This window comes from Triturus cristatus, chromosome 4_2, assembly GCF_964204655.1.
Source record: "Triturus cristatus chromosome 4_2, aTriCri1.1, whole genome shotgun sequence".
Taxonomy (NCBI): Eukaryota; Metazoa; Chordata; class Amphibia; order Caudata; family Salamandridae; genus Triturus; species Triturus cristatus.
In genome coordinates, this window is record NC_140586.1 from 325,739,350 (window position 1) to 325,761,381 (window position 22,032).

The window sequence follows — 22,032 nt, forward strand, 5'->3', positions numbered from 1 at the left end:
TAAAGTCTTCAATAATGAAAACAAGAGCAAGACCGTTAATTAAGCTGATTATTCAAAGAGAGATCCATATTAAAATCAAACCCCAGATTTTTCACAGACAAGGAAGCTGTGGCGATGGATTCACCTGGCAAAGGCCATCAATCTGAAGGAAGTGGACGTGGTGTCTGGCCTGTTGAGAAACAGAGAATCTCAGTTTTATATGCTTTCAATTTAATAGCATTCTGAGTAAACCAGGCAGTAATGTTACGCCAACAAATGTGAAAGGTCTTGGGCGGTGCTAGTGAGGATTGATCAATGGAAATTATTAGCTGGGTGTTATTCACATAATTCATGAAGATAACTCCATGAATATAGATCATCTGAGCAGTCTTAGATATTAAATAAGGTGGTGCTCAGTGATGAGCGCTGTGGTACCCATTGACCGATGGATGAAAATGCGAGTGAAATGGAGGGGGATGCACAGCTTGACATCAGGTATCAAGATAGGAACTGCACCAGCTCAAAGCAAGTGCCCCTGAAACAGCCTTCTGCTTATCTAGAAAACAGGATTTAATGAATAATCGTATCAAAGAAAACCAAAGGATCTATTAACACCAGGGAGAGTGGTCCTTGTCGACAGCCATTTGAAGATCATACAATACAGAGTTTAAGATAAATTTGGTTCCATATGAAGGACAAAATCCCGACTCAACTGGATCAAGCAGATGATTATGCTCCATAAAGTCTCACAGGATCTTAGAGATCATTCAATTCAAATCTGAAATACTGTATCTACGGTTCCCATACTTTTTGAAACGTTCTGAGGTGTACTGAGGCAGCCATTGTCTGCATACATAGTTCTCTATTCAGCCTTGCACAAGTCCAAATGTATGCACTGTGATTCTATTTTCAGAGGAATTATGCTACCCCATTGTTGGTACATGTCCCTGTGGGTCACTACCAGTCCCAGTATAGCAAATATTTGTTGAGTCGCAATAGATCTTGTCAGCGCCATATTTGCCCATATTGTCCATCAATAGTTCTTTTTATATTTGCAGTAGAGCTGCTGTGGCTAGCACATCTGAATTCCTTCCCATTACTGTGGATAACATCCCTCCCAAAAAAACAGGACTGTGGGACATTTTCAGACTATGTGGAGAAAGCTTTACTAAAAATCTCACTTGTGGGAGCCCTGTCAAATATCTGCAGAAAAAAACCTTAGTTCAAGGGCCCATGTAAACCATATAATGGATCAGATCACTACTCTGGGATGTATCTGATTGATTGATTGATTGATTGATTGAAAAGAATTTATATTGCGCAAGACAATAACCCGCAGGTATCAAGGCGCCTATTAAAAAGAGATAAAAAAATCAGTATACCACCTTACACATAGGCTTGCAGGAAGAGGCAAGTTTTGAGGGCGCTTCGGAATCTCTGTAGAGAAGGCAACGACCTGAGATCCAAAGAAAGATCATTCCACCATTTAGGAGCCAGAGTAGAAAAAGCCCTACCACCCCACTTGGCTCTTCGTATACGGGGGACTGTCAGGAGCAATTTCCTGGAGGAACGCAAGTCCCTTCCAGGAGTATAGTGGGAGATGATAGAACCAACTCCCATGTCATTATTCCTTGCAATGGCTCTGTAAGTCATACATAAAACTTTAAACCGTATTCGGTATTCGACCGGTAGCCAGTGCAGTGTTCTCCTAGCCAGAGTGGCCGAGGAGCGTCTAGGGACATCCAGAACAAATCTGGCGGCGGCGTTCTGGACTACCTGCAGGCGCTGTAGTAGGCTCCTATTCAGCCCTGCATACAGCGCATTACAGTAGTCCAGTCGTGAGCCGATGAGAGCGACCGCTATTTGCTTTCTGGACTGTAGGGAAAGATACTTCCTGATTCTTCGCAGGGTGTGAATTAGGCCCCAACAGGTAGAGATGGTTCTACTAACCTGTCCGCCCATATTCAGGGCAGGATCTATCATCACCCCAAGATTTCTAGCAGATATCGTGGGGGAAGGGCATACTCCCAGCGAATCAGGCCACCAGCTGGCTGACCAGGTGTTCTGATTCCCTCCAAACACCATCACCTCAGTCTTCTCCCCATTCAGCTTAAGCGAATTTTGAACCATCCACTGACCAACTGCCTCCATACAAGATCTAAAATTGGAGGCAGTTGGTACATCTGAATGGGAGAGAGAGACGAGGATCTGGGTATCATCTGCATAAGAGACTACCTCCATCCCGAAAGTTCTAATTAATCTGGCCAGTGGGGTCACGTAGATGTTGAATAGGGTCGGACTGAGAGCCGACCCCTGCGGGACCCCACAAAGCACCGGTCGGGATGGAGATAGGAACTCTCCCAGCTTGACTCTTTGTTCCCTTCCATTAAGGAAGGAGGTCATCAGATCTAAGGCTGCGTCCTTCACCCCCACCTCCCTCAGACGGAGTATAAGTATTGAGGGGGAGAGGGTATCGAAGGCCGCGGTTAGATCCAACAGGACCAGGAGGGTGGTCTGGCCCCCATCTACTCTAGTGCGGATCTTATCAAGCACGATAGTGAGGGCCGACTCAGTGCTGTGTTCCCTCCTGAATCCGTGTTGGGAAAGGTCCAAGCAGCCCGAGCCTTCCACAAAGGCAGCGAGATGCTTGTTAAGATGTGTCTCAAGCATCTTCGCAGGGGCTGGGAGCAGGGAGATCGGACGGAAGTTTTTTTAGGACCTCCGGATCAAGGGAAGCTTTCTTTAGCAGAGGTTTAACTACTGCACTCTTCCACTCCAAGGGGAAGATGCCATCTCTCATACATCGATTCATAATTTCTAGTAGAGGCGGTAAGAGAGATTCCCTACACTGCTTGATGATCTTCAAAGGGCAGATGTCTAGGGGGGAGCCAGAATTAGTTTTATCGAGCAAAACCTCCAGATCTTGTAGGACCAGCGGGGGGAAGGAGTCGAGAGTACTCAATGGGGAGATGTCAGATGTGGTCCTGTCCCCCTCAGCCAATACGGAGGGCCCACTGATCGAAGCTTTTTGTATCTCGAGAGCTAGATGGATATCTTGTATTTTTGTGTGAAAAAAGGAAGCAATTTTATCGCACAAATCTTGCGAGGGGATGACTGGATCAGATGTTTGTAGGTTGACCAAAGAGTCAACAATTCTGAAGAGCTCCTTCGGCGAGGAAAGGGAAGTTGTCATGGCCACGAAATAGTTTTGTTTGGCCTCCACTATCTCAGCCTTATATTTCCTGACCAGGAGCCTATGAGCTTCCTTATTCTTAAGATCCCAGCTAGCATGCCAAAGCCTCTCCATCCTCCTAACTTCTTGCCTAAGAAGTCTAAGGGATTCCGAGTACCATGGGGCAGAGGGTCTCTTCCTGGCTCGACGACGAGTCTGTAATGGAGCCAGTTCATTCAAGGCCTCAGTAATAACCCGTCCAAAATGGCCGACCGCGGTCTGGACACTATCCAAGCCTGCGGTAGAGAGACTACCAGCCCAAGGAATAAGGGAATCAGCACTGATGTTTCTAAAGTTTCTGCCAGTTCCCATAGTGTGTTTCCCTATTTTGCTACCATCCATCTGAGGGCATTCCAACAGGAATGGGACCGCAAGATGATTGGACCAGGACAGATGTACCGGATCCTTAACGATCAAACGATGGTCGTTGGAGAAGATACCATCTAGAATATGGCCTGCACGATGGGTAGCCCCGCGGACTCGCTGCGTGAGTCCACAAGACGCCAGGGCATCAATAAGACACGAAGTATCTGTTAGATCAAGCCCTTCTAAATGGTAATTGAAGTCCCCAAGAATGGAAAGATTTTCTCGACCAAAGTAGGGCTCCAAGTAGTGCAGAAGATTACACAAGAAGTTGGTCCTCGGGCCAGGAGGTCGATACAATAGTATTCCATTGAAAAGGGTCAACGCCCTTCCTTTATCACAAAAAAGAAAGCCTGAACGCCATCCTGAAGATCAGGTACAGGCACTGTGTGACATTGCAGGTGATCTTGATAGAGAATGGCTATCCCCCCTCCCATTCGTCCCTGTCTATCTAATCTGGCCAGGCAGTATCCTTCCGGGACCGCTTCAATCAGATCGGGGCCAGATGAATCTTTAGCCCAAGTTTCAGTGATAAACACTAATGCCGGCTTTCTATCCAAGACCATCTCTCTAAACATTATTTTATTTTTGACCAAGGAGCGACTATTGATCAATATGCCTTCTACTCCCACTGTCCTGGGGCTATTAACGACAGGGAGATTACATGGGGGGTAAAAGGGGGAGGAAGCGGGATTGCCCGGTGGACACGTATAGTGACAATCACATGGTAGAGGACGAGGAAAATCGTCTGGTTCAAAGATGTGTGAACATCTCATATAGCGAGGTTTCAGGCGTAGCATCTCCTGATGCGTATATCTCCGTGAGGAGGCCGCAACCCCATTCAAGTCCAGAGTCCAGCCGCCCAGCGCGTCCTCAGCGCGGACGGGCGCAGACGGGCTGGACTCAGGCGTGACTCCGGCGTCACTATGGCGTCCCCGATGCGCGTACATGCTGCGCGTCATGACCAACCAATAAAGTAGCGTTCTAGCCCGATCACGTGACGGTGCCAGCAAATGGCTGTAGAGTGCTTCCCACCCCAACCCAAGATGGCGCCCCAGACAAACAGAGCGCGGGGACCGGGCCGCCGAAATGGCGGTGAAAGCAGCCAAGTTTTATTGTGCAAGGATGCGATCCGGGAGCAGAAGCACAGGTAGGGGCAACAATAGACTATTTTGCGCAGTTTTAAACTAGTTAAAAGCAGGGTCAAAAGTGAGTCAAATTATGAGTAAAATAAGCAACAGAACGAGGGCAGTTAAAATAATAGCAGCGTCTGCCAGGTAGCGCTAGGTGCAGGTGATATTAAGAGTGAAGTTCTCTCGCACCCACCTTTAAATATGCGCTGTAGATACAGCCTCTAGCCCGATCACGTGACGGTGCCAGCAAATGGCTGCAGAGTGCTTCCCACCCCAACCCAAGATGGCGCCCCAGACAAACAGAGCGCGGGGACCGGGCCGCCGAAATGGCGGTGAAAGCAGCCACGTTTTATTGTGCAAGGATGCGATCCGGGAGCAGAAGCACAGGTAGGGGCAACAATAGACTATTTTGCGCAGTTCTAAACTAGTTAAAAGCAGGGTCAAAAGTGAGTCAAATTATGAGTAAAATAAGCAACAGAACGAGGGCAGTTAAAATAATAGCAGCGTCTGCCAGGTAGCGCTAGGTGCAGGTGATATTAAGTATTTCCAGCCCTTCACCATCCTTCAACTCTCCCACGTTCTTTTCCCATTTCACCATCAGTTGTTTCAGGCAATCTGGCGAGTTGTACATTAATGATATAAATCAATGTGGTTGCTTATCTACTCAAAGCTTCCTCTAGTCTCCAGAGTCGAACAGGCTGGCAAAGCCGAGGTCACATAGACATACATTTGCAGTGTTTGCAGAAGCTGTAGAGACCTAAAGAATTGGGAAGCATCCATGTTATACACCTTTCACAACTGGTCAAACACCTTCATCAAGGACAGTCTTTGTATAGCCTTTAATAAGGACAGCCCCATTATGTATCATTGCCTGAACCCTTCTAGCTTTGTCATGTCTCATATTCAATCATCAATAAATTGCATAGCATTTAGTACAATCAATTCCCCAAACAGTGTATGGAAGTAAATTTTCCATGCCTGTCAATTCTCTGTGATGGTTCGACTCTTGGGGTAAAGGCACAGTCATTTCAAGTGGTCACCTAAGAAGCCCAATATTAATTGATTACATGTGGGCTAATTCTTGCTCATAGGCAGTACAGAGAAATTCTGTAATAAACATCTGTGAAGGGGGTCGTGAGAGGGCACTACCCTGCAAGCCTAGTTTGGGCTCCTGGGGACTCCTCCCGAGCTGATGGCTGGCATCTCCTGCCAACTTAGGGCGAACAAAGCATCATGGGAGCGGTTTCGGGGTAACACCCCTGATCAGCCAGGCTAGCTTGAATCCAATGGCAAAGTGGGCACTCTGTCCATCATCCTATTGTGTTTGCTTGTTTACCCTAAGTTGGAGGGGTATGCCCAGATGTGGGTCCTTTGCTCACTTTGCCACTGGATTCAAGCCTGGCTGATGAGGGCTAGCTTGGAAGTGTTTTCTAAACGTTTATGAGTCTGAAATATATATAGTAGGCTACTACATAACTTAAATTAGTATACTTTGTGTACTAGTGAGGAGTGATACTATTTCTAACATACTGTGCATTATGTGAGTGGCTGTGTGACTGTGCATCCTTGTATGAGTGGGTGTCTGAGTGGCTGCATGGGTGTGCGATGGGCTGTATGGGTGAGTGAGTGGCTGTGTGACTAGCTGCATGGGTGAGTTGCCACTACTCCCCGGGTGCCCTGAGCACCCATTATCCACTACTGGGTACTGTGGGGGAAGCCTTAAGGCCCGTGGTCCCAGACGGCTCCCCACCACCTGCGGGAGTTGGCACTGCTGCTGTATGCAGGGCGCTGCTGGAAATGCAGCTCCCTGCATGCAGGAGCAATAACTTCATCTCTTTCCCTGCTCCCATGTCTGCGGGCAGGGAAAGAGATAAAACCTCTACTTCCAGCAAGTGGGAGCACTTTGAAAGCTCTCGCCCACTGGAACAGTAGCATTTGTTTTTGCTTGGTGAAGCAAACAGCTATGTCCTGTGGGTGGGTACCCCGGGACATAGGAGCTGGTCCTAGGGGCTGGCGTCCTCGGGGCCATTGATGGCTTAAGAAGGGGGGAGGGGGGGGCTTCTTTACAAATCATGGGCCAGTGGTAATCCCCAGTGCCGTATATGGGGCTTCTTCAAAACAAGCGCAGACTACCTAGCTTGCTTTTTTTTTTTTAATGCACAGAATTATTCACGAATATTTAGCGAAAATAGCCAGGAATAAAAAAAAAATTTAAAAAGCTTTTTTGCCCTGCCGGGGTACCTCTGGGACCCGAGGACCAAGGCTTTGGGGTCAGGGTATTTCTACCCTAGCCCCCTTTTCTTGCACTTTTTTTGGGGGGGGCTCGGCTGGAGCCAAATTCAGTGCAACCCCATCCCGTGGTTTGGGCTGTAGTCGAGTTCAAAACTCCTATGGGAATTAACATGGGAAATGTACTTTTTTTGCCCCACCCCCCCTTTTTGTCGGCCCTGGTTGACGGATCACCCCGAAACTTTCCATGCACAACAAAAATCACCAGCACGGTTTTTTGGGGAAAATGTCATGAAGATTCGTCAAATGGTGCCAAAGATATAGGCAAGTCAATAAACGCTTTCCTATGGAAACATGGTCCTAACTATAACTACCTACTGGCGACGATGGACGCTTGATGGAATTACAGCAAATTTGGCAGAAAGGTAGCTTATGGTCCAGAAAGAACCCTTTTGGCTGCCAACACTTCAACCAGGAAGTATTGGCAGCCATGTTGGGACCCGGCTTCAGCCGAGTCCCACAAAAAAATCATAAAGAGAAGGGGGCAGGGTAGGAATACCAGGACACCGTAGGCCTCTTGGACCAAAAAAGCATTCTTTTTTTTGTCAGCAGGAGTCGCGCTGGATCCACGGCTCCCACCGTAAGTTTTAAAAAAAAGAAGCACAGGCTTTTCTACTATTTAGCCCCCGGGTGGGTCAGGTCCAGGGGGCATGCAGGATTCATAAAAGAAGGGGGACCCATGGGGCCCCCCTCCTGAATTTCATTTAAGCTCCTGGGACCACCGCCTCCCCAGGGCTTTTTTAATATAATGGGGGGGGGGGCACGTGGAACCCCCCCCTCCTAGGCTCTTTTGAGCCCCATGGGCCACCTCCTACCTGGGCTTTGTTTTCAATTTGGATGGGGGCCGTACGGAACCCCCTCCTGCAGCAGGTGCAAGCCCCGGAGCCCATCACCTCCCCGGGGCTAAATTAAAAACAATACCGGGGTAGTTCGGACCTCCCTGGGATCCTGGGACCACTATATCCCCAGGGCCTAGAATGTAATTAAAATGAGGAAGGGGCCACACAGCCCCCCTCCCAGGCCACGGAATGGGTACCACAGCCACCCCTCAAGGCTAGCTCCTGCTATGTCCTGGGGTGTCCACCCCCAGAACATAGCTACTTGCTGTGACTTGGCGGAAGCTTAGACAGCTCCCGCCAACTCGGAGCAAACACTCTGCTTCCAGCAAGCAAGAGCTGAGAAAATGCTCTTGCTTGCTGGAAGTGGAGTTTCGGCTGTCAAGTGGGCAGCAAAACAAACAAAAGGATTCCTCCTGCAAGAGGGAGCTGCCTTTCAGCAGCATCCTCCATGCGGCTTCCGCAGGAGGTGGCGAGCCAGCAAGGACTAGTCTGCGGGCCTTGTGAATCGCCCTGCATTTCTGGCAGAAAACAGCAGCAAGAGGCAAAATAAAGGTGAGAAACGAGCAGCAAGAGCCAAATTAAAGGTGAGAAGAAGGAGGCTGAATAAATGTCACAAAGAGGCAGAATAAAGGTCAGCAATGAGCAGAATGAGGCAAAATAAAGGGCAGCAACAAACAAAAAGAGGCAGAATAAAGGTAAAAAACTAGAAGAAAGAGGTAAAATAAAGATAAGAAATGAGTAGAAAGAGGCTGAATAAAAGATCAGAAACGAGCAGAAAGAGGCAAAATAAAGGTCAGAAGCAAGTAGCGAGAGGCAGAATAAAGGTCAGAAATTAGCAGAAAGAGACAGAATATAAGGTCAGAAACAAGCAGAAGGAGGAAGAAAAAAAGGACAGCAACGAGCAGAAAGAGACAAAATAAAAGTGAGAAACGGGCAGAAAGAGGCAGAATAAATGTCAGCAACAAGCAGAAAGAGGCAAAATGTAGATCAAAAACGAGCAGAAAGCGGCAAAATAAAGGTCAGAAGCAAGTAGCGAGAGGCAGAATAAAGGTCAGAAACAAGCAGAAGGAGGAAGAAAAAAAGGACAGCAACGAGCAGAAAGAGACAAAATAAAAGTGAGAAACGGGCAGAAAGAGGCAGAATAAATGTCAGCAACAAGCAGAAAGAGGCAAAATGTAGATCAAAAACGAGCAGAAAAAGGCAAAATAAAGGTCAGAAGCAAGTAGCGAGAGGCAGAATAAAGGTCAGAAATTAGCAGAAAGAGGCAGAATAAAAGGTCAGAAACGAGCACAAAGAGGAAGAAAAAAGGCCAGCAACAAGCAGAAAGAGAAAAAATTAAAGTGAGAAATGGGCAGAAAGAGGCAGAATAAATGTCAGCTACAAGCAGACAGAGGCAAAATAGAGATCAGAAACTAGCAGCAAGAGGCAAAATTAAATAAAGGTGAGAAAAAGCAGAACAAGTCAGAATAAAGGTCAGCAATGAGCAGAAAGTGGTAAAATAAAGGTCAGAGGTGAGCAGAAAATGGCAGAAGATGAGCAGAAAACGAGCAAAAGAGGGCAAAACAGAGAGCACTCGGATACACACCCACTCACAGGCCCATTTAGACACTCTCACACCCACTCACGGACTTACTGAGACAATCATGCACTCACTCACACACTTACTGTCAAAGTGGTTACATTTAAGAAATAAAATTAAAAAAACCTTGGAAAGTCACTTAAAAAACAAAAGGTTATTCTCACGGCAGGCGGCGGCGACTAGCGGGGGAGCTCGTACCTCAGTGGTGGCCCTTGGAGCCTGGGCCATGGCGTCGGGAAGGTCCACCAAGACTGCGATCCAGGCAAAATTAGACAAATTTGCATGCCAGAAACAGCAGACCGAGAACAGGCGAGAGTCCGCGCCGCCGGAAGGCGCCCCGGAGCCTTCGAATAGAGAGCTGCTGGAGGCCATCATGGGAGTCAGGACTTCCCTGGAGGTGAGAATAGACACGGTGGCCATGGAAGTGACCTTGAACCACAAGAACATGAAGAAACTCACAGAGAGAATGGGGACGGTGGAGAGCGCCACCAAAGATCTATCTACCGATACGGGCCGGCTCAAGGAACAGGTTAAGACACTCAGCTCAGCCCAGGAGGCGATGGCCCTACAATTGGACGATTACGAAGGAAGAATGCGCAGGAATAACGTACGCATAATTGGGGTTCCGGAGCGGGCGAAAGGGCGAGCGGTGGACCTGTTCGTAGAAGATTTGATCCTCAAACACCTACAGCCCCGGGGGCTTTCAAAATGCTTCACAATCGAGAGAGCTCACCGGGTGCCCGGGGGCCTGCCGAAACCTGGGGCCCCACCAAGGCCGTTGTTGGCGAGGGTGTTCAATTTCCGTGATCGGGACGTGATATTGCAGACGGCAAGGGCGGCCCCACCACTCAAGATTGAGAACAGTCAGATCAGGTTCTTCCCAGACTTCACGCTGAGAGTACAGAAGCAGAGGCGTGGTTTCCTTGAAGTCAAGAAAGCGCTCAGAGAACAGGAAATCAAGTACGCTATGTTGTTTCCAGCGAAACTACGAGTGAAGGCAAATGGCAAACCGTGGTTCTTCACCAGCCCGGAGGAGGCCTGGGAATGGTTGGAGGGGGGGGCAGGGGAGGAGGAGTATACACCTGCTAATTGATTGCACAGGGAGTGGGGTTATCTGCGTTCCCTAGAGTTGTATTTGGGGGGGCGACAGGCACTCTGCAGGTTGGGGGGGCGGGCAGTTTCTGGTCCGCGATGCAGGGAAGCAGGGAGGGGGGGCTCGTTTTTCTGGTTTGCATTGCAGGGGAGTTGGTTCAGTGGAGGGGGGGCGGGGGAGGGGGTGTGGGTTGAAGGAAAGTATCAACGGTATCATCCGACTTGATATGAGGTGTTGCTTTGTTCAGTTGACAGCGGAAACCATTCAATGTCTACGTATTGCCAGGGGAGGTTCGAATGAGACGCAGCCCACCGCGCAGACAGGGATCAGCTATTACACGCCCCCGGGGCGGGCAGGCCAAGCGTGGCTAGACAGCAATGGTAGTAGGGAAAGGACTTAGACTAGTTACCTGGAACGTCAATAGGCTGGGTGACTGGATTAAGAGGGGGGTGGTGTTGCAATATGTCCGTCGTCAGGGACTGGATGTGGTGCTCCTACAGGAGACCCATCTGCATGGCAATTCATGTAGGGCCTTGGATAGGAGGGGGTACCGCATGATGGCACACTCGGGCTTTACTTCCGGCTCTAGAGGGGTGGGTATACTCCTGAGGAAGAACTGTCCCCTCATACACCACAGAACCTGGACTGACCCTCTGGGGAGATACGTAGCATGCTCGGGCAGTTGGGAGGGTAGAGTTCTCAATCTAGTCTCGGTGTGCGCACCGCCTGGCCTGCAGGACACGACGTTGTCTGACGTGGCGAAACTGCTTCTGGACCTCCCACTCGGGACACTAGTGGTAGGGGGAGACTTCAACCTGACTATGGACGGCCTGGTGGACAGATCTCCACCCCGGCTGGACCCGGCGCATGGTTCCCGGTTGCGTGGTTTTGTCGAGGCCCTGGGGTTGGTAGATGTCTGGAGGTGGAAACATGTTAGTGACACACACTTCACATTTCGGTCGGGGGTCCATGGGAGTCAATCAAGACTGGATTACCTATTCACGCATGCGCAACACGCCCAGGACTTCTCAGACACCAGGTGTCTAGCGCGGAGCATCTCAGACCACTCCCCGGTGGGAACGGTCCTGTCGGGGTGGCTCCCCCCCCAGTCGGGCCCCATACGGATACCACCTTGGGTGTTTAAGGTGCCTAGGATCAGGGAGACTCTACGGGCAGACACGGAACACTACTTCGCAGAAAATACCGGTTCAGTTACGTCAGCGGTTACATTGTGGGGAGCTTATGGTGCGGTAATCAAGGGGAGAGCGCTGTCGGTAATGACTGGCCTCAGAGATGAGCGCTGTGGGAAGGTGCGGGAGTTGGAGGCAGACATCCTGGGGCTCGAGGGTGGGAACTCCCTGGATTCGGAGGAGCAAGCGCAACACATATTAAATATCAAACTGGAGGAATACAAACAGCTGTTATTGGAGGAAGCGAGTAGGAGACTGTGGGCCAGCCGTCATAGAATCTACGAGCAGGGGGAGCGCACTGGGAAGCTTTTGGCCTGATGGAGCGGAGGGAGCAATCATCGCAGTGGGTGCGAGCGCTAAAAGGGATCGGTGGTGCCATGATCACAGATCCGCGAGAAATTGCGGAAGCATTCGCCCGATACTACAAATCCGTCTACGCCGCACCAGAGGCCTCCCAGGCATCCTGGGCGGCTGATCTCCTGGCCACTATCGACGTTCGGGGTCTGTCTGAACAGGACGGTAGGGCACTGGAGGCGGAGTTGACCACGGAGGAGGTCCACAAGGCCATACTGGACGTCCGGTCCGGGAAGGCGGCTGGCCCCAACGGCATCCCGGTGGAATTGCTTAAGCCGATGGCCTCATTGCTGGCACCCCACCTTCTCAGCCTTTATAAGGAAAGCCGTGAGCTTGCACTACTGCCTGAGGACGTCCGAGAGGCAGCCATCGTGGTTATCCACAAACCCGGTAAGCCCGTGGATGAGTGCCAATCATATAGGCCTATCTCTCTGATCGCCATTGAGGCAAAGATTTTGGCCAAGCTATTGGCGAATCGGCTGCTCCCCTTCTTGCCGGACTTGGTTCATCCGGACCAGTCTGGATTCATGCCGGGAAGAAATACCGCACGTAATCTGCGTCGCTTTAACGGAGTCATTGGGCGGGTGCATACCCTGGAGGAGGAGGCCATACTGCTGGCACTGGATGCGCGTATGGCATTTGATACCGTGGCATGGGATTACTTATTTGCCGTTCTCGATCGCATGGGATTTGGCCCCGGGTTCAAGGGATGGATTCGGCTGCTATATGCGCAGCCCAGGGCACATGTGGTGGTGAACAACTACCAATCTTCCTCCTTCCCCCTCGGTCGTGGCACCAGGCAGGGCTGCCCACTGTCTCCCCTGCTTTTTGCTCTGGACCTCGAGCCACTGGCTGTTTGGATACGGGGAGACCCCCAGATCAGAGGCCCGAGGTGGACGGACGAGCACAAAGACCGTATATCGCTGTATGCTGACGATATCTTGCTGTACCTGGCTTCCCCCGCTCGGTCGCTCCGTCGGGTTCTCCATATTTTCCACATTTTCGGGGAACACTCAGGGTACCCAATAAACTGGGCTAAATCCCAGATATATCCCCTCTGGGGCGATCCCCCCGTGAGTCCTAGAGGCTACACCATCCCGATGACCCATCAGGGGTTCCTCTATTTGGGGATGTTCATCACCACAGACGTTGGGTTGTTTCAGGAGAGGAATCTCCAGGGGGTATTAAGGCGATTCCGCACGGACGTGGCACACTGGAAAACCCTCCCTCTCACGTTGTTAGGGAAGGCGTCCTTATATAAGATGCTCGCGCTGCCCCGCTTTTTATACGCGTTACAGAACACGCCCAACCCGGTTCCCAACTCCTATTTTTCGTAGATCGAGGCTGCGGTACGGGAATTGCTCTGGGACAATAAGCTGCCCCGCATCGCAATGGCGAAGCTAACAATGGGATGGTACGAAGGGGGAATAGGTCTGCCTGACTTGCGACGGTATTTTCAAGCCTCGCAACTGGTGGCCATAAACAGTTGGGTGTTTGGGAGACACGACGACCCGAGCTTCCGCACTGACCACTGGTTGTTGGGAAAAGGGGGTTACAACAGAGCCCTATACACCAACCACAGAAAGTTGAGATTGACAGGCCCAACGGTGCGCGCAGTGGAAGTGTGGCATGGGGTACAGAATCAGATGTGATGGAGGGGCCGCCTGACGAAGGCCACCCCGCTTTGGGAGCCGGATATACTGGGGAGACTCAGCTTATACGCAGGATTTGATAAATGGGACCTGATTGGGATCTCTAGGGTGGGCGACTTGTGGGTGAAGGGGAGAAAGGCATCATTCTCGGAACTTCAGGCCAAGTACCAGTTAGCCGCGTCGGAGGGATTTCGCTACTTACAGATTAGCCACGCTATAGAATCGGCCCGGCCCAAAGACGCGCCCCTCCCAGACTCCTCTCCACTGGAGGATAGACTCCTGTTGGATCCCATGAACTGTAAGGCCATATCGCTCACGTACAAGATACTGATTAATAATAGAGCTGACCCAATGACTAAGCTCAGAGCGGCCTGGGAGGCCGACCTGGGGGACATGCCCGACGAAGATTGGAGGGAGGCATTGGCCTCGCCCAGAGAGGTGGCTATCCCTATGCGTCTACGGTTGTTGCAACTTAAAGTCCTCCATAGGGTGTATTTCGACGCCAGATTATTGCACAAACTCAACAGGCGACCGGACCCGCAATGCCTCCGGCAGTGTGCATTGACTGGCACATTTTTTCATATACTATGGGAATGCACCCGCATACAGGAATACTGGATCAATGTCACCAGACAAATGGCCGGGGCCTGCGGCAAGACTATACACCCGACACCTGCGCTGTGCCTGCTGAACATCTGGGTAGCGACGTACCTTACACAAATTGAGCAAGAATGGGCCTCGGGAGGTTGGGGGTTAGCCAAGAGGAACATCGCTCAGCGATGGGGAGTAGGTACCCAACCGAAATTAGCGGACTGGGCCAAGGATATGGATTATGCCATGCTAGCGGAGAAAACGGTGTTCAAGGAGAGGGGGTGCCTGCGCAAATGGGATCACAAGTGGGGAAAGTGGAACAAACAGAGGCAACATCTGTATCTCTCCAACAATTGAACTCAGGAATGAAAGGGGGCAGATGCTGGGAGGGGCAGCGCTGGATCAGCATAACACTGAGTAAAGGGTCCCGGGAGTCCGCTTGTCAGGAGGATACCAGGCTAAATAGATGGGGTAACAACTCGGAAGCCTCGGGGGGCGTTTCCTATATCGGGGATTGCAACGATGCTGGTGAGCGGTGTGGTGAAGGGGGCGTGGAAATGGATGAACTGGTAATGGTAGACGTTGGCACATTGTCAATATATCTGTTATGCTCGCTGTCTTTGTTATCAATAAAAAAGTGTTTAAAAAAAAAAAAAAAGGTTAAAGAGACGTTATAGTTAAGAAATAGAATTTTAAATAATGTAGCAATTCACTGAAAAAAACAAAGATTACAGGATTGTTGTATACAGGAAATAGAATTTAAAACAGCCTAGATATTCACTGAAAAAAATAAAGGTTACAGGAGGGAATGTTATAGTTAGGCTCAGGTTTTACTTGTGCAAAACCATAGAAATTCAACAGTTATAGTTACCTGAGCTAACTAGAACTTACGCCCCCACAATGCCCTGTTTATAACCTCACATATTACATCACTCATGGCATGGTCAGTGACATCACTGATGACATCATCCACCGAACCACTCACACACCCACTCGCACCCCTAAACAACCTTGCATACACCCACTCCCACACAACCACTCACAAACCCATGCAAGTACTCACACACCAACTCACTGATTCACAGAGCCGCTCCCATATCCAGTCACTCATACAGCCACTCACATAACCACTAACTACTAACTCACCTATACAGCCAATCATGCACCCACTCACTCACTAATGCAGCCACTCATACATCCAGTCAAACAGACATACAGACACTAACATACCCACCCATACAGCTGCTTACACACCAAGTCAGTCAGCCAGCCACACAGCTACTCACACACCTATTCCATCGCCTCTACATTGAATCATACAGCCACTCACTCGCCCACTTACTTATACAGATACTAACAAGTACTCACTCACCTATACAGTCATTTACCAGGACACACTCATCTATACAGCCTCTCATATACCCACTCACTCACCCATACAGCACTGACACACCCACTCACTCACTCACCCACCCAACCAGTCACTTACTCACTCCTACAGCCACTCACACAGCCACTCTCACCCACACAGCCACTCACACACCTATAGAGCCACTTACACCCCTACTCAGACATGGATACACACAAGGACACAGCCACTCACATAATATATGTTAGAAATAGTTTCACTTTTTAGTAGTACACAAAGTGTAGTAATCTAACTTTTGTAGCATCTTAGTATATACACTTTACACTCATAGACTTTTAGAAAACACTCACACTCATTGGATGATGTCATCGGTGATGTCATTTGAGATGCCATCAGTGATGTCACTGATAATGTCATGAGTGATTTAATATGTGAGGCCATAAGCAGTGCATTGCTGGGGTGTAAGTTAAAGTGAGCTCAGGTAACTATAACTGCTGAATTTCTATGGTTTTCTATGAATTAAATATGAGCCTAACTAGAACATCCCCGTAACCATTGTTTTTTTCAGTGATTTTCTAAGGTTTTTTCAATTCTAGTTCCTAACTTTAATGGTTCTTTAACCTTATGTATTTTCAGTGAATTTAGGTGACTTTTTAAATTCTATTTTAAATTCTATTTCCTAACTAGATTGTCACTGCAACATCTGGTTTAAAAAAATATATATGTGTGTATGTATATATATATATATATATATATATATATACATATACATATATGTGTGTGTGTGTGTATATATATATACATATATATACATACACACACACACACATATATATATGTTTTTATGGGGGATAATGTGTTAATATATTAAATGCATTTTGTGCAACAATGTGTATTTTTTTAAGCCATATTTTTAAAGCAAATTTCATTGAGAAAATTTAAACATGTATTCTAAAATGTGCTTTTGTTCTGTAGTACATTGACACTGTAGAGTAGTTTTAACAAGACCTATATTAAGAACATAAAAGACAAAGGTGGACAGTAACATTTTGCTGACAGAGTACAACTTTTACAATCAACTTTTACAATGTGTATTTTCACACACTGGGGAAGATTTATTAGTAGATGCTTGCATCACGAATGGGCCTACAACCGTGATCTTGTCAGGTGTGCTGATTATTGCTCTGAGAGCAGCACTGGAGCTTGGAAACAACTGGCAAACAATCAATAAGGCTAATCCATGAAATAGATTATATATAATACATTACCATTTTGTACTAAAAAAAACAAATAAAAAACACATAAAATTCACTAATTATAGATAGCAAAGCTAACTACACTTGCGCCCCCGCCAAGCACTGCTTATGACCTTACATATGGTATCACTCATGACATGTTTTATGACATAATTTATGACATCACTGGTGACATCTAAAATGACAGCAGATGACATCACTGATGGCATCATCCAAGCTCTTTTGTACACATTGCTCTTTAAGCGGGTATACCATTAGAACTATAAAAGTGTAAAATAGCTCAGAATAATATGAAGTGTCTTTAACCCCTTGTGTGCGCACGACGTCTCCCGGCCGTCGTGCATTACGGTGCGCGTGTGCGCACGACGGCCGGGAGACGTCGTGTTTGCGAACGCTGTTTATTTCTCCCGCACAGCGGGAGAAATAAACCCGCACGCAAGGGGTTAATGCATTCATACAAATAATCCCCATAGGTAAACAAGATTCTGTTATTTGCAACATTGACCATTACCATACACTTCATGGGTAGCCGAGATCGTGTTGACTATGAACCACAGATGAAAGGTTAACCTATCCTGCACAAGGTGTTCAATCTGTATAGATCTGTTCAGGGAAAGGAAAATGCTACTTACCCAGTATGCATCTCAACTGATAAAGAGCAGTAAGATTAATATGCGTTACCATAGATTGCCATCTGGTGTTGGGCCCATATGTTTGCACTTTGTTTTTCTTCGAAGTCACAAGGTAGTTGACTCCTCCTTTTGGTGATAGTGTGCATGGGCATCGACTCCATCCTTAGATTGTTTTGCCATAACGGGTGATGATGGAGATAGTAAGAGTAGTAAAAAGATCCATATAAAATGTATCTAAGTAAGATATTACTGCAACAGATAGAGGTACCCGGGGAGGCGGGTGGGTGCAAATGAATCTACAGCTCTATATGCCAAGAACAGATGCATAATGGGTAAGTAGCATTTTCCGTTCGAGGCATATGAGCTGTAGATCATATGCGTTAGCGTAGACTATACAGCAGTTATCTTGCTAGCGGTGGCTAACCTGTATCTGTTTCAGAGGTTTGAAATAGTGTTCTTAAAACTGCCTGGCCCACACTAGCTTTTTGTTTTGCAAACACATCTACACAATAGTGCTTTGTGAATGTGTGTGGTGGAGACCATTTTGCAGCCTTGCAGATGTCATTTAAGGGTCTGTTCCCTAAGCATGCCATAGTAGCCCCTAGTGTGCATGTAGAGTGTGCTCTAGGGGGAACTGTTAAGGTGCGTTTAGCTTTAAGGTAGCATATTGGGATGCACTTAATTATCCACCGTGCAATACCTGCTTTTGAAATGGGATTGCCTTTATGTGGTGGGGAAAAAGCAACAAAGAGTTGTTTAGTTTTTCTAAAAGATTAGGGGCCCGATGTAGGAAGCCAATTTGCGAACGCAAACACTGAAATGCAATGTAAGAAGCACAAACGAAAGTGCGATTTGGCCTTAAGTATTCGCAAATTACCACCAACTTCAAGTTGGTGGTAATTTGCGATTTCCTTTAAAAAAGCACTTTTTGCTTTTTTAAAAGTGTCATGTGGCACACATTCATGCCCTTAGGGCATGTATGTGCGCCACGTGTGCACACATGCACATTTCAGGGGTGCAACAGAGTGTCCATCTGGAACCCTTGTACCCTTGAAATTGCGCACGCAATTTGCAAGTACCTATTGGGTACTCGCAAATTGTGTGTGCAATTCCCATTCATTCCAATGGGCCTTTTAGCCCATAGGAATGAATGCTAAGGTATTCCTTGATTGCGAACCGCAATTTGCAATTCGCAATTAAGGAATATGAAGGAATCGCAAAAATTATTGCGATTCCTACCTACATGGCATTTTGCGAGTCCTTAATAGGGATTCCCTAAAATACGCTATTAAGGATTCACAAAAGTGCTTTTACCTACATCTGGCCCTTGGTTCTTTCAATGTAATAAAGTAGTGCTCTTTTCACATCTAATGTGTGAAGAGCACGTTCTGCTACGGAGTCTGGTTGAGGAAAAAAACATGGGTAACTCAACAGACTGGTTGAGATGATAAGCAGAATTAACTTTGGGAAGAAATTTTGGGTTAGTCCTAAGAACCACTTATTGTGGTGAAATTGTAAAAATGGTTCTTGTATGGTTAGTGCCTGGAGCTCATCAACTCTTCTAAGAGATATGATGGCTATAAGGAAGACTACCTTCCAAGTCAGAAACTGTAGTTCGCATTTGTGCAAAGGCTCAAATGGGAGGCGCATGAGTCTTGTAAAAACTATATTAAGATTCCATACGAGAGAAGGTGGAAGTCTAGGAGGAATGATGCTTTTGAGTCCTTCCATAAAGGCTTTGATAGCGGGTACACGAAACAAAGACAAGTGTTGTGTGTTCTGTAGGTAAGCTGCTATTGCAGCAAGATGCAGTCTTATTGATGTATATGCCAAGTTAGCCCGTTGTAGGTGTAACAGATAGCAAATTATATTTTGAATTGAAGCATCAAGTGGATTGATTTGATTGATATTACAATAAATTACAAATCATTTCCATTTTGCTGTGTAGCATGCTCTTGTTGTAGGGCGCCTAGCCTCTCTAATGACGTTCATGCAGTCTGGCAGAAGATTAAGATAGCCAAACTCTATGATTTCAGGTGCCAGATCACAAGGTTGAGTTGACTGGGATCTGGATGCCTTATCTCTCCATGGTTCTGAGTGAGAAGCTTGGGGGAGAGGTTTAGTTTTAAATGAGGAACTACTGATAGTAGTTGTCGAGCCCATGTGGAAGCAACTAGGATCATTGTGAGGGAATGTTGTTTGAGCTTCTGAACCACTAATGGAATTAGGGGAGAGGTAGAAAAGCGTAAGCAAATATCCCTGACCAATTGATCCATAGCGCATTGCCTTTGGACAATGGGTGTGGATACCTGGAAGCGAAGTTTGGGCATTTTGCGTTGAGGTGTGTGGCGAACAGATCTATCTCTGGGTATCCCCACATTTGGAAAAATGGGATTAGAACTGGAGGGTGTAGTTCCCCTTTGTGGATCTGTTGTCTTTGACGAATGAGCAGATCTGCAATTTGATTGTTTACTCCTGGGAGATGTTCTGCAAGGAGCTGTCATGTTGTCTGTACGAACAAGGACAGCTTTGCGTACTAGATGTATCTGAAAAGCTTTCAGTGCTAAAAAAATTGCTAGCAGTTCCAGATGGTTTATGTGAAGTCATTTTTGTTGTAGAGTCCACATGCCCTGAATTCGTATATTTTTGAAGATGAGCTCCCCAACCGGTGAGGGATGCGTCTGCTGTGAGCACTATCTGTGGAACCGGGTCGATGAATGGCCTCGCTTTGGAAAGGTTTTGTGTATTCCACCACGGCAGAAAGCGATGAGTGCGGCCGTCCACCAACACCAGATCAGTTAACTGACCTCGCGCCTGGTTCCAATGACATGCTAAGCATTCCTGTAGGGGACACATTTGGAGTCTTGCGTAAGGAACGATTAGAATGCAAGATGCCCTCATTCCGATGAGTTTCATAAACACTCGGGCTGGTAATGAGTGTTGAGGTTGAAACTGTGATATCAGAGTTTTTATGTTGCGTATTCTGACAAGGTTGGGATATGCTAGACCCTTGCAAGGGTCTATTGTGGCCCCCAGGTATGCTTGCATGTTGGAGGGTTGGAGATGAGACTTGGTGAGGTTTACAGTGAATCCCAAGTCGTGAAGCAGCTGAACTGTTTTGTAAGTGTGTTGTATGCAGCTGTGTTGTGAGTTGGCTTTTATTAGCCAGTCGTCCAAGTAAGGGAAGCCGTGAATGTGTTGTCTTCTTGAATGTGGCCACAAGAAAATCCTCCTCTAGAGGGTCTGAGTGTAGCTCCACCCCATGGTATGGAGCAGCCCTGTTTATAAGCTGTGTAAAGCCTATATTATCATCAGGTGGGGAGGGTCTGGAGGGATACAGGTCAGGGTCATTATTGTGATCCGGGTCCTTATTGTAATCTTCCCATGGATCAGTGTCATGTGGAATGTCTTGTGGCTGATCCTCGTCCCCATAATCATCATCCTGTGGTTCAGGTGAAAATGGGGGTGGTGGTGTGATTAGTAGATGTGGGTTAGGTGGAGGAGAAGGAGGTATGTAAGGGGGAGAAGGGTTAGTACCCATGTCCTTTTTCAGAGGGATAGGACAGTCCTCTGAGAGATTTAACTCCTGTTTTTTTTGGAAGAGTGGCTGTAAGTTGTCCAGTTTTGGGATCGATACGTAGTCTTTTCTGTTTTGGGTCCAAAACTATATCTTCGGATGAAAGTTCTTTGGAAGGAGTGTCTTTCCCCTTAAGAATGTGTTTCGGCGTGGAAGCTTTATGAGGGTTGTTTTGCCCCGAAGGTTCCGAGTCTGAATGCTTACTTTTGGTGTGTTTAGATCATGAATCTTTCGGAGCGGGATGTTTTGCCTCCGATTGTTTCGGATCGGAGGTTGACGGCTCCGAGTGTTTAGGTGCCGAGGATTACGGCGTGGATGATTTTGGCTCCGAAGCTTTTTTCGGCAACTTCAGTGCCAAAGGTGTCTTCTGTGCCGGAGATGTAGGGAGTGGCACAAGAGGTGGCAGAAGGTGGTGTTTCAGTACCGGAATGGGGCCGGCTCAAGCCCGAGCAGGATGGCTTGCTCTTAGGTTTCGTAGCCGGGCCGATGGGTGGGAAATTAGAAACCTTTTGTCGGTGTCGACCAGAGCTCGAGAGTGGGGGTGATGCCGGAGCCTTCGTTTTTTTGGGGTGTGTGGTCACATGGGGATTCGTAATCATGGTACGTTGACCTGGAGTGGTGTTCAGGTCTTCTTCCATGTCTGAGACGGAGACCAGTTCTTCTTCTTCGGCCTCTACGTCTGCATGGAGAACCTCTGAATCTTCACCAAAGATGTCCGGTACGGAGCCGCTGTCTCTTGGCATTTGGTGGCGTCGCGCCCGACAGTCATGAAGAGTCTTTTTCGATCGATACGATCGACATGCTTCGCAGTCCTTCTCGTTGTGTACCGGGGATAAGCACAGGTTGCAGACCTGGTGCAGGTAGGTGAGTGGGAACTTAGCACGACACCCGGGACATAGTTTAA

The 22,032-nt window shown here is 47.8% G+C and overlaps 1 protein-coding gene across 5 annotated transcripts in view; it reads right to left on the minus strand.

Annotated features, from left to right (window-relative positions):
• SWT1 (SWT1 RNA endoribonuclease homolog) overlaps positions 1–22,032 on the minus strand; it is a 976,200-nt gene that overhangs the window by 649,331 nt on the left and 304,837 nt on the right. The gene's annotated exons all lie outside the window — the stretch shown is intronic.